This window comes from Grammomys surdaster, unplaced genomic scaffold, assembly GCF_004785775.1.
Source record: "Grammomys surdaster isolate TR1022 unplaced genomic scaffold, NIH_TR_1.0 125548, whole genome shotgun sequence".
Taxonomy (NCBI): Eukaryota; Metazoa; Chordata; class Mammalia; order Rodentia; family Muridae; genus Grammomys; species Grammomys surdaster.
Window position 1 is genome coordinate 308,984 of NW_021620397.1, and position 14,084 is coordinate 323,067.

At 41.4% G+C, this 14,084-nt stretch overlaps 1 pseudogene; it reads left to right on the forward strand.

Moving 5' to 3' along the window:
- Nucleotides 1–1,350: 1,350 nt before the first annotated feature.
- Nucleotides 1,351–2,427, forward strand: LOC114638163 (annotated as a pseudogene).
- Nucleotides 2,428–14,084: the final 11,657 nt, after the last annotated feature.

Genomic DNA, 14,084 nt, shown 5'->3' on the forward strand with positions numbered 1-14,084 from the left:
ACAAAACAAAAACAAAAACAACAAACCCCAGAAACTCAAAAATGAGAACCATTTTACCTCACACCATAGTTTATATGACCAAAAATATGAGCTACATACAGTGACTGCTCAAGCTAATCATACAATTGGGTCAGTGTGCCAACACATCTGATTAAATGATGCAGAAGCTCATTACAAACCATTCAGTAGCACAACAAAATTTACATCAAACAATTCTTTTCCCTACATAAGTTTCACCCATATTTTCCAATAGATAAAAGTTTACCCCGTTGTTCTATTTATTTGTGACTGACCAGTAACAATTGACAATTGTAAAATATACTCACATATAAGTAGATAAGGATCATAAAGTAGAGCATACCCATGCTACAATCCACAGACCCAAAGAAGCTAAAAACAGGGAAAGCCCAGAGGAAGATGATTGAATCTCACTCAGAAGAGAAAATAGAATTACCATCAAAAGTGAATGGAGGAAGGGAACTGTGTGGGAGGATCTGATGTAGAGAGAGCTGGGGAGAGAGCTAGAAGAGTGAACAGACATGGTAGGAAAGCATCTCTAGGACATGCCAGAGACTTGTGATGGGGGAGGCTCCAGGGAATCTAGGAGGGTAACTCTAGCTGAGAATCCTAGGAGTGGGGAATATGGAGCCTGAAGTGTCAATTCTTGTAAACAGTCAGGACTCTTAGAGGAGGAATAAAGACACCAACTCATCCATAAAACCTTGAACCCAAATTGTGACCTGCATATAAGAAGTACAGGGACAAAGATTTTTGCAGAGACTGAGGGAACAGCCAATCAATGACTGGCCTAACTTGAGATTCATCCCATGGAAAAAATCAATCTCTGATGCTATATTAATGATGATACTCTGATATAATTGCAGACAGGAACCTATCATAACTGTTCCCTGAAAGGCTTCACCCAATAGCTGATCAACACAGATGCAGAGATCCACACTCAAACATTAGAAGAGCTTGGGATGTCTTGTAGAAGCAACTCTTCTACAAGGATTTAGGAACCTGGAGGGGATAGGAATTCCATAAGAAGACCAACAGAGCCAACTAACCTGGACCCTAGTGGGGACTCCCAAAGATTGATGGAAGCATCAACCAAAGAGCATACAAGGACTAGACTAGCCCCCCCACACACACATATGTAGCAGATGTTCAGTATGATCTTCATGTGAGTCCCTAACAACTGGAGTGGGGACTTACTCCTGACTCTGTTGCCTTCCTGTGGATCCTGCTCCCCTAACTGGGTATCTTGTCTGGCCTCAGTGGGAAAGGATACACCTAATCCTATAAGGACTTGAGGTGCCAGGATCCATTTTGCAATAAAAAACAAAAAACAATACCAGGTACTTCTTAAATTCTTGCCAAAACAATTCTATGTGTGAGTTTTTCACAACAGAATTGTTGCTTTGACACAGCCAATAATTCAAAGATTGAAGATCTAAAAGATCCTTGTTTCTCTAGTCCATGCCAAGGAATTGTCACTTCTGTGAATACCCAGAAGGAAAGGCTTCCTGTGGCAATGTCCTCCTGAGTACATAGGCCTGACCTGTGAAATTGACACTAATTCCCATGGAGGGAATGCCTGCCAACATGGATGTAACTGCCACAAAGACCCTAAGCACTCTGTCTGCATCTGCCCTGCTGGATATGTGGGAAGATTCTGAGACAGATCAGAATGTGTGTGCTTCCAGCCCTCACTATCCTCAGGCTATGTGCCAGGATGGAATCAATGGCTACTCCTGCATCTGTGTTCTTGGATATCAAGGCAGGCGTTGTGACTTGGAAGTGGATGAATGTGTTTCTGATCCCTGCATGAATGAGGCTGTATGCCTCAATGAGATAGGAAGATACACATGTGTTCATTCTCAAGAGTACTCCAGTGTGAACCGTGAGTTGGAAATTGATTAATATGGATCACAGTCATATCTACATGGCTCCACATGTCGGGATGCTCTTGGGGCTGACTTCTGTAACTGTGTACCTGGATTTCTTGGAGACCACCATCAACTCAACTTTGATGAATGCACCAGTCAGCCATATCTCCATGGAGGTCTATGTATGGATGGAGAAATTTACTACTTGTCTATGCAGGTAATTAGGTTCACGGGGACACACTGTGAGACTCTGATGCCTCTTTGCTGGTCAAAGCCTTGTCACAATGATCCCACATATGAAGATACCACTAACAGCTATATTTGTTATGGCTGGCCTGGATACACACATGCCCTTCGAGAGACAGACATATATGAGTGTAGAAGCAACACTTGACAATTAGTCAGGGAATGTGCAGAGCTATCCTCAGAAGATCTATATGTTCACATTTCTAGCCTGTATTCTTCCTTCAGTTATCTTAGAGCCTCAGGCTGTGTTTGTTTCTGTCAGCCTGAATTCACTGAAAGGAGCCTAGTGTAACTGTCCTCTGAGAGGCTCCACCCAGCAGCTACCTGAAACAGATACAGAGACTCACAGCCAAATATTAGACTGAGCATGTGAAGTCTTATGGAAGAGATAGGGAAGAGATTGAGGAACCTGGAGGAGATAGGGACTCTACAAGCAGACCAACAGAGTCAACTAACCTGGACTCCTGGGGGGGGGGGTGTCCCAGAGACTGAATCATCAACCAAAGAGCATACGAATGAACCTAGCTTCCTCACCCCACACATATGTAGCAGATGTACAGCTTGGTCATCATGTGGATCCCCCAACAACTGGAGTTGTGACTCTGTTGCCTTTCTGTGGATCTTGATTCCCTAACTGGGCTGCCTTGAATGGACTCAGTGGAAGAGGATGTACCTAGTCCTGCAGTGACTGGAGGTACTAGCATAGGGTGATTCCCAAGGAGGCCTCCCTATTCTCAGAAGTAAAAAGGAGAGAAGATGAAGGGAAGAGTGATGTGAGGGAGGGACTGTGTCTTACTTAGGGTTTTACTACTGTGAACAGACACCATGACCAAGGCAACTCTTATAAAAGACAACATTTAATTGGAGCTGGCTTACAGGTCAGAGGCTCAGTCCATTATCATCAAGGTGGAAGCATTGTAGTGTCCAGGCAGACACGGGGCTGGAGGAGCTGAGAGTTTTTCCTTGTTCCAAAAGAAGCTAGCTTCTAGGCAGCTAGGGAGAGGGTCTAAAAGCCTACACCAACAGTGACACACCTATTCCAACAAGGTCATATCTCCTAACAGTGTCACTCCCTGGGTTAAGCATAGCCCATAGACTGCAAGGAGAGTGGCTGCAATTGAGATATAGAGTGCATAAATAAATTAATGGTAAAAAGATTGATAATTATGTTTTTCTTGCTCATGAAAGTCCTTAAAAGTTATGAGCACCTCTTCTCTTTCAAATCGAACATGAGGAAAACTTATTTGCTAGCTTAATATGTTTAAAAGAGAGATCAAATTTTAAAAATATTATAGAGTATTTTATTCCAAAACTTTCCTTCATGGTAAGAACAAAATTATAGCATATCTCTGTAGTGCTTTTATAGTCAAATGTAGTCATTTCATAGTCAAGTGCAATGATTCTTGCCAAAATGCCCCAAGTTCTGGAAACTGATAGCAACACAAGTGTAATTCGAAGCTTCCTGGAAATGCTACTGAATATGGCTAGAGACTACAGTTAATCAGTAGCTCTGTTCACGATCAATACCGATGCACATGAAACTTAACTCAGCCTGAAATAAGCCTGAAGATGCATTTAAACAATTACGTGATGTGGCTACACAAGGACATTTTTTTTTTGTCTCATCATGAGTTAAATCATGTTTTTTTGTCAGTCCATGCACCCTCCCTTTTAGATTGCTTATGTTATTCACTGTGTTATTTGTGTCTGTGTAAGGTGGGGGCGTCGGGTGTGGGCGGGTAGACAAGGAAGAGAGAGATAGAAGAAGGGGGAAGGAAAAGAGAAGAGAAAGGAGGGAGTGTGATGAGTCGCAGTACTTGCCTAGAGTCTTAAAATTAAAATTCTGTCTCTCAGGAATCTTAAGTACAACTTCTCCATTGAAATGAGGCAAAGTTGACAAAGTAAGGACCTCATGAATAAGGTCTTGCCCATCCAGCCTTATCTGCATAGGTCCATGGCAGTAGATGCTCCTGAACTGTCTGCAAAGGCAGGCAGACAAGCAGTTAGCTTCCTAAGCTGCTGGACATTTTTCTTTACATTCCAACAGTATAAGAGAATGTGTAGGCAAAAGACTTGAAGTTGGAAGTTGGTCCAAGGAAAATGAAGAAGAATTCGGGGAACTGTTGTAAAGATGATGAGTGGAAACAGTTCTCAAGTTCTAGTTGTATCGTATCTAGTGACTAGAAAGAGTTGCCTTGCTGTAAACAGCAAAATAGAAACCAGTAGAAATGAATCCAAAACACAACCTTTCAGATACTTAGATTGAATGAATAATTTGGGCCTATTTCAAGACAGGATGTCTTTCTTCACTGCTGTCCAGGGGGCAGGCTTTTGCAAGAGAACTGAGAGACGGGACATAGTTTGCTTTATAACAGATTTAAACACAGTTACAAGATGAAACAAAAAAAGAAAAAGAAGGCTTGTTGGTTTTCTAGTATTTCTCTCTTCAAAAACATCTAAAGGATTTAAGATTTCACATCACACCCAAGAGTACCCAAACTTCCTAGCTGCACAAGAATGTACTGCCCCTCTGTCTTTAAAGGGAGACACATAGGCCTTAGAAGAGGGAGGAAGAGGAGGAAGGCAAGGTAGAAGAAGAAATGGGAAGTGGAGGAAGAGTGAAAGAGGAAAAGGGGAAGAAGAGGAGAGGAGGAAGAAAGAGGAAATGGAAGGAGGAGGAGGGAAAGAGGAAATGGGAGGAGGGGAGGAGGAGGAAGTAGAATAGAAAGACAGAGATGCTTAAGATGAGAAGACAGCTTCGTGTTCATTCCAAGGAAGCTATGAGCAGAACCTGAGTTGTGGCCCAAGGAGAAGTTCCTGAGACTCCAGTGACAGTGAATAGAAGCAGACGGGTCCTGGGAGCTCTCTGGCTAACAAATTAGACAAAACAGGAAGCTTCAAATTATATTTAAAAAATAAGTTGAGAAACAAGTAGGAAGCCATTGCCTTGGGCCTCCACCCCCACACACACACACACACACAACTGCATACATATGCAAAACAAGCACACAACCAAATAAATAGTTTACAAAGAAAGTAGAGAGAAGAGACTGCCAGGAGATCTGTGCTTGATTCCACAGGCACAAGTAGATGAGTTTAAAGAAGGTGTGAGTCTCTGGACTAGACTCACCTGCTTGTGATTTCTCCTGTTAATGTTCCTGAGTGTGGTATTTTGAAGGTTCCTTTGGATGCATTGCAGAATAACAGAATGACTTTTCTTTTAATTTTGGAAATTGTTATTTAGAAATAATTCCACTAAACCATGACATTCAGAACGGTTAGTTAAGGTGTTTAGATTTAACAGAATAGTAATATGATCATGCTTATATTAGGATGAGAGAGGGTCTCCCAGAAAAACAATCCAGCTGGCACAGAAATGGCACCCAACCTCAGCCTCGGTCTCAGCAAGCAGCTGGAGTAACTCAAGAGGAGCTAGACTCAGAGAAGCCATACAAGTCAACTGTGGTTTTCCAAAATCAAGGTCCCCTCCTAAAAAAAATCCAGAGAAGGGAATGAAACATCTGCTGGGAATTGAACTAAGTCATCTAAATAGAAACCATTTCTAGACTTTAGAAAAGTTACTTCTAGGGCGAAAATAAACTTTAGATGCTGGCATTTAGCTCCTTACACAGGGCATTTCACTTCCCTACTGAACGTTCAGAAGTTGAAAGTTAGCAGTGTGCAGACAGTCGCCCAGTGAAACCCAACCTCAGCTGAGTGCTTGGGTTCCTATGCGGCTATAAGTCTTCATTCATTCTCATTCCCAGTTTATAATCTGCCCCCCTCAAACTCCTTCTACCTACTGGTCCTTAAAAATATCAGCCTGTTCCTTTACCTGATGAGCTTCTTTCTGCAAATGACAAAAGGGAAGACAATATTCTTCTAAATTGTGAGCACAAAAAAGATTCAAGTCTCTGCAAGGACAAGAACCTCAAATATCTTAAAGGTTCTTCTGTCACCAGGCTGGGATGTTTAGCGAGAAGGAAAAGCTTCAGGGGAGAACAATAGGCATTGTTTATTTGCATTTTAATAGAGTAAGAATCACACTGTAAACTGCTAAAGTTTCATTTTAAATCAAGTTATGTATGAACACACTCATGTCAGCATCTCTAAACACCCCTGTTTTCCTACTCAACCACAACATACATTTAATTTCCTCAGATGAAACTCTGAGATAACAATATGAGAAAAACGGCACGGCGCGTTGGAAAATCCACAGGCGATTATAGATTATAATAGTGCTCTCCTAGCATGTTCCATCTCAGTTCCCAGAAAAAGAGCAGATCTGACAAAATAGATTCTAGCTCTCCTAAAAGGAGAGACTCCATAATGGCAGCTCCACAAAGCCATCAACGTCAATAGCTTGCAAAGAGGAAATTTTGTTTGCACGTGGTTCCTTTCACATGAAGTGAATTTCTTTCAAGTATTGTAATTTGTCCAATGATCCTGCCAATCATATTAGGCATTCTAAACCAAGTCTGCGGCTAGGGAGATCACTACTTGAAAATATTTGCTGGGCCAGCGTGAGGACCCGAGTTTGAATCCTCTGTGTCAATGTAGAAAGCTGACGCTATACATCCCAGTATTAGGAAGTGGAGACAGCAAGAACTTGTGGTCCAAATCAGCTCAGCCCAAATGACAAACTTCCAATTTATTGAGAGACCTTATGATAGCATTGTTTCTTAAGGCAATGAGGCAGAACTCTGAGGAGGACATCCAACCACCTGCTCTCTAGTCTTATACAGGCTGAAATAGGCACTCATACTCACAAACTCACATGAGTGCAACACACAGATATAACATAAAGTGGATGGGGACGGGGAATAATATGTCCTACTTACTACTAAATGTAGGTAGAACAAAAGAATAGTGGCATCAGACATTTGACACAGGAAAACAACAATCCATCCAAGAACTGTTGAACTGTTGTTTATGTAATGGAGTTTACATCTTCTAATTTAAGTGTCACTTATTGCTGTGTTGGAGAAAGTAACTTCCACTAGAGTTAACTAGAAATAAATGTATCACACTGAGAGATTATTTTACCTGTCAATAGACAAGATCCTAAGATGTTTTGACTCCTGTCACTCTAAGACTCATAAATCTTGAAAATAACATTGTCAATTCTTAATTATCTACAAATTAATTTCTCTTCTCCTCCTTGCCGCCTGTTTCAGAGGGAAAATTGTCTCTAGCCTTTCTCATGGCTAATGTCTCTATTTCATCCTTGTCTTTCTCATCAAAGAGTTCTTCTCTTGTGAAACTCTGTCAACCCTGAAAAGATGACGGCTTTTGGTACCACACAGAGATGAATTTAGGTCTTGATAGCTCATGGCTTTCCAATTTCCAGTGCTTTGACCTTAGGCAGATTATTCAATCAGCTTGCATCAATAGATTAAACAGTTTATAAAATTCCTTTCTATGTGATACAAAATTTGAGCCTCTTATTAAGTCCACCAGATGACTCTAGCTTAGAAAATTGCATCTGGATAAGAAGGAACTGTAAATAGCTAATCATGAAGACACAGGTATTGACTCCCATTAATACAAAGATTCTTCTAGCTAGCATCTTTCATGCAAGGCTCCTGGAAACTATGGTGGTGTTCCAAGAACTCCACATGGAGAAGGAAATTTCTTTTTTTAGTTCATTTGGCCTCCTCCTGATGGGAATCTTGTCTTCTAGTCTCATGCACTACGGGATGAGCTTCTACAGAAAACTAATACATTGTGTTTCCCTGTTTGCCCCTGTACTTTGAGATGTTATTAGTGTCTAGTGTTAATCATGTTCTTAGATGAGATTCTAAGTCTGAATCTCTGATTAGGCCTTGGAAACACACCTGATGAGTAGAGTAGCTGTATAATGACTACACAATGAAAACTTAATTATAAATCAGAGCACACAGATAATGCATGTGTGCCTATATGTTTTCTGCACAGGTATGGAAATAGGAAGTATGCTGTGTTAGCATTTTAGTATACTTGGTAGCTAAAAATGTATGTTTGCCTCAATGTTCTTCCTCTACTGAATTTTATCTGATGGAGCTAATGGCATAAATAGTCATCCTAAGCACCTACCAGCTACTGTTAGCAAGCAGGTGCTCAGTTTACCTCAGTTCATTCTCATTACTTTCCTGCAATGAAAAAATTATAAGATCTATGCCAGGTCAAGAAGAAAAATTTTTATTCCCAAATAAATCTGAGAATTGCTGGACTAGCTCGTCCCATTCACAATTTCATCTTATTATGATACTTCTCACAATTCTCTGAGAAACGGGATGAGAAGAGACAAAGACTCTTAAGGAGTTCCAGTCTCCCATTCCCACCCCCTATTTTAAGTGCTATCTTTTGAAATAAGTGATGTTTTAAGGAATGCAGTGTCTAAGGTGGTTTGTATTTAAAATGTTCCCCAAATACTCACATACTTGAATACTCGGATGTCAGTCAGTGATGCTGTCTGGGAAGGAAATAGAGCTTTGGGGATGTAGAGCCTGGATTGGAGAAGCTCAACATCGTGAGCAGGCTTTAGGAGCTTATAGCATCATCCCACTTTCAGTGACCTTCCTCTGCTTCTTGTATACGAATGGAGATGTGACTTCTCAGCCCTTATACTGTCACTGTTACTGTAGATGCTTGCTGCCTTATCTCCCTGCCATGATGAGTGTTCAACTCTGCATTCATCTATAACTTCCTTTGGGTTATGGTAGTTTACTACACCAGCAGAAATTTAACAAAGGTGTTTATCCTGAGAGTGAAGTGTCCTGTGAAGACTCTGATCACATTGGCTTTCAAAGGAATGTGGAAAACATTGAACTCTGGACTAGGAAACAGTTAAACAATCTAAGCAGAACTTAATGGGCCATTCTAGTCACAGCATGAAAGACAGTAGTGTTGAGGGTCATAGAGGTGGTGGAGATCTGGCTCTCGGGCATTTGAAGGAAAATATAGTTCCTATTAGCAAGGATGTTAGGGTACAATTACATGATGTTTTGTCAAAGATTCTGGCCATTTTCTGCCCTGTATCCTCAGAATCTACATGAGGCTAAACTTAAAAAGAATAAACTAGTGCATTTGGTAGAAAAAAATCCCAAAGCAGAATAATGTTGAGGCTTTGCTATTGTTTTTGCTGATAACTCCTATGCAGGAGTTCTACACAGAAATAGAGCCACTGTGGCAAAAAGAAATGCAAAGTGTATGGTTTGGAGTGAAAATGCAGTACTAGAAATTTTAATGTTGTCCCTAGGTCGTGTGTTGCTGATGTGTGAGATGATGGACCATCACTTCTGCACTAGAGAAGTGGGAAAGGCTGAATGCTCTCACGGAAGGATCTGAACCTACTAAACTTATGTGAAAAGAAAAGATCTAAGTGGTTTTTTAAATTATTATTATTCTAGATATTATACAAACACTGCTGAAATACTGTCCAAATAGGCTAGAGTCCTTCCTAAGTTGGCAGTCAAATATGGCAATATCATCCATATGATCCTGGCTTCAGAGTTATAAAAGGTAAAGATTGATGGGGCCAGTGATTCTTCCACCATTGATTCAGAGAGCTGCTGAGGCCATGCAACAGGCAGTAAAATCACTGGACCCCCTGCAAGAAGTCTGGGAAAGACTATTGCATGAATCTGTGAAGATAAAGTCTAGAATGAAGTAGATATCTCAAGATGGTGGTAATGTCACGCAGTTGGAACATCTGCCTTGTGTGGTTACATACAGAAAGTGAAAACCAGCTGAAGACAGAGGTGCCGGTTACATAGCAAAGCTGGGCAGATGGAACAGTCTAAGTCCATTGAGAGTAAAACCCAGATATCAGACATGGAGCTACAGGAGAGAGGGTTTTCTCTTCTGGGTTTCAGGGTTGATTTGATGTGGTATTTTCTTATCATGTGACAATTCCTCCCATTGGGAAGGAGAATATATATTCTGTGCCATTGCACTTTGGAAAAATCCTCCCTCTATGTCTCTCCCTCCTCTTCCATCTCCCCTCCCCCTCTCCCCATTTCCTCTCCCTTCTCCCCTTCTCTCCCTCTTTCTCCCCATACACCTCTCCATCTCTCTTTCCCTCTCCCCCTGCCCCTCCCTCTCTCCCTTTCCTTCTGTCTCTTCCTCTCCCCTTCTCTCTCTTCTTCTTCCTCTTCCTCTCCTCCTCTCCTTTTCTTTCTCTCTCTCTCACCACTTCCTATACATATGGATGGAAATGTGATCTCTCAGCTTCTTGTTGCTTCTACCATCTGTGCTTCTTGTTGGTATGCCTTCCCCCTCTGAGTGTCTCTTACTTCCAAAAACAAATTGTTTGGTCTGTTAGGGCTTTTGATCATAATATTTTATCACAGTAAAATAAAAGTGACTGATACAGTCTTCCTGGATATTAACAGATATACTTGATTCTGGGACCATGAAAGGATAGCTTGGTTTCTGGTTGAGCACTGGCTAGAGATGGTCAGAGACCCTGTAAGAGATGGCATATATTTCACCACACTCCCACACTCCAGGCTCCTGACACACGGCCAAGACCTTCATTGATCAGCACTTTTCAGTCATGTAGGGCAATGACCCTACCAGCCCATCCACAGGTAGAGGGCATGACTACAGGCCTCAGCCTCAAGAGATTTCCATATTAATGAGATACTTAAAGGAAAGAGGGAGTAGCCAATTAAGCATTCCTTCCCAGCCCCTCCTCCATCCTCCCTCCCTATTTAACTCAGGTCTGCCCTGAGAGACTGGGGGGTGGGGGGTGCAGCCACATTCACTTTCTACCATGACAATAAACCTTTTAAAACCATGGACTTCCTCATGTCTTTGGGGCCTGCCGTGGAGAACCATGGAGGGGGCCTTAGACTACCAAGCCACTGTTTAATCTCCCATTGAGGACTTCTCTACATTCTCACCATGGAGGCCACCAATTCAAGCAAGCTAGCTGACCCAGCCAAGCGAGTCTCGGTAACCAAGAGTCTCTACCTGTGGGGCACTGCTGGGGCTTCTCTCCCCCTTGTTTCTCTATGCTGCGGGCGGCCCTATGCCCTCACGTCTCAGTTCTTCTGCGGCTCCCAGTGGCATCCGGGAGCCCAAGGATAGGGACCACAGATCTCCCAGTCAGCTGTGTCAGCACAGAGACCCCCTACTCAGGAGCCCTGCTCCTGCAGGACTTCAGGCTGAGATCGCTCCATACCCAGGAGGAGCTCCGGCTGCCTCACAGCCCATTGTGAGGTACTGAGTGTAGTGAACTCAGTCAAATTCCCACGCTTCTGCCTCCCTGAGCCAGGACAGACACACAGAATCCACAACTCTGCCCAACAGGACCCACACCCTGAGCATGAGCTAAGCCCCACACTTGATTATCCTACATTGTAAGTAGAAAAATCAAGGCAGAAATATTCAACAAATCTCCCAAGAGCTCACAACAAGCCAAGTATCTCTACAGGGTTCACTCTATTATTGATTTGAAAGTGGGCCTATAACTTTCCACAGTTTCTTTGTGCTCTCTATATATGCGTTAATCACTCCATATCATAACATAATAAGACAATGTCAAACATTGAGCAAAGACCTGAAGAGCCAGAAGAACACAAGGACAGTAGGCCCTTGGGCATCATTCTTCTTATAACTATTCTCGTGTATAACTATTCACACAAGTAACTGTTGGAATGTTGGCACTACATAAGACAAGATGAGATTTGGCATATCGCAATATAAAGTTTCGCATTGTATATTCTGCTCAATTTGTCAGTAGACTTCAGTTTGGTGGTTAGTCTACTAAGAATTTCTTTCACTTCTAACTTTCTACCGTGTTATCTTACTTGCTATTCGGTTGCTGTGAAGAGACACCATGGCCAAAGAAACTCTGACAAAAGGAAGCATTTAACTTTGGGCTTGCACACAGTTTCTGAGGCTGTCTGTTATTGTCATGATGGGAAGCAGACAGTGATGGTACTGAAGCAGTGTCTGAGAGTTTTACACCCTGATCCATAGGCAGGAGGCAAAGAGAGAGAATATTGAACCAGGCATGAGCTGTTGAAATCTCAAAGTCCTCCACTGGCAACACATCTCCTCCAACAAGGCCACACCTCTTAACCCTCTTCACACCCTCTCCAAATTGTTCTTCGACTAGAGATTAAACCTGTAAATGTATGTACTCATGAGGGACATTCTCTTTCAGTTCATGACAAGTTTTCACACCTTGGATGGGAGTAGCACCTATACCCCTCTATCATTAATTTCCTTATTTGTACATCCAGCTTCGCCCATTTCCACCAGAAGCAGCAGCAGAAATAATTCATCACCACACTGGGAGCTTCCTGCCTATGGAATGAAGTCACTTCCTCTAACAAATACTTAAAGGTGATTTTAAAAGGCACAAAGTTGATCTGATCTAGAGATGCTGAAACATTCAGGATACATTATCTTTGAAAACCAGAAATGTAAGGCCGAGTAGAGGTGGAAATATCTAAACATATAATGACTGGGATTTTTCAGAATGCCAAACAATTGTATTAGAAAAAGGAGCAAATATATAGTGGAACATGGTCTTGACTAGTGCCTTCATAACAGTATTTATCGAAACTGTGTACTTGGATAATGAGTTACTGGACATCATAAAAGGCCATGTGGGGCTATGAGCACATGAACTATTTTTATTTTAAGGTTAAATAATTAAATGTGCAAGTTTGTTTTAGTGCTTATGGAATATGATCTCCTTGTAACCAAGAAAAACCAATTGAACTCATTTTTACTGTAAATAAAGTATAAATATCTGACCCTTGGAAATCTTTTTTTTTTAAGACTTGAAAGGGGAATCTACAATACAAAGATTCTGAGGGAAAAGTGGTGAGAACGTTCAGTTAGAGTCTAAAGAATGTGAAACTTGATGATTGGTCATATGACATTATAAAATCAAATTTTACATGCTAAAAGAAGCCAAAGCAATCCTATGTGTAGCAATTAGAAATCTTGTATCCTGGATTTACACTGAGCGTGACAGGAGAAAAGGTCTGGGGAATCAGTCTATACCTCCAAGACAGGATCTTCTTTTTCTATTGTTAATGAAAACTGTCCCTGAAATTGAGGAGTGTGTTTGATACACTCAGCACCAATTTCTAACTAGACTAAAAAGTCATTCCTCCCATGTTGTTCACAAAGATTTTTGTTTTCTTGAATGAGTGTTCATTTTGAGACAAGATCTTGCTATGGAGCCCTGGCTGCGATTCTCCTGCCTCAGTTTCCTGCCTGTTAAAATTTGGGGCATCAAAAACCACATATGGCTTCTGCAATGATTCTTAAACACTCTCTCATGAACATTTCCCAACATTATAAACAGTCTTACTTATTACAGCTCTTGTATTGATGAATAATGTTGATTACCAAGAAGCCTAACTAAAAACATATTTTTAAAGTGGTTTTTAAGATATTAGGTATGATTGTGCTATCCTTTTATTTACTTCATTGACCATTTCATACATATGAAGTCATGCAGGGTACATTATGATTGCCTGCACACCAACCCTTTTACATCCATCCCTCCCTCCCTACCATCCTCTTCTCTATCACTCCATTTCATAGATTAGTGAGCTTTCATTTTGTTTTGTGACTCATTTTTTTTAGACCAGGGTCATCTATGTGACCATTAGATAGGAACTATTCTTTGGAGTCTCCTCGTCTGAACAGGAGGTATGGAAATGAAGACCATGACTACCCCTTTCCCTGAGTCTACCAGTGAAGGATAAGGCTAAAATATGAAATTATTGATTGAATAGAATCTCCCACTAGTGTTTCATGTATTTGTAATTGCACATAGAAAAGGAAAAATAGTACCTGTTAAATTTCCGAACCCTGAGAAACAAGAGTCCAGGCACCTACAAGATTGTCTATGCCTCATCCATCATGCTTCCTTCTCTTATAACCCATTTCCCTCCTCTCTCTCTCTCTCTCTCTCTTTCTCTCTCTCTCTCTCTC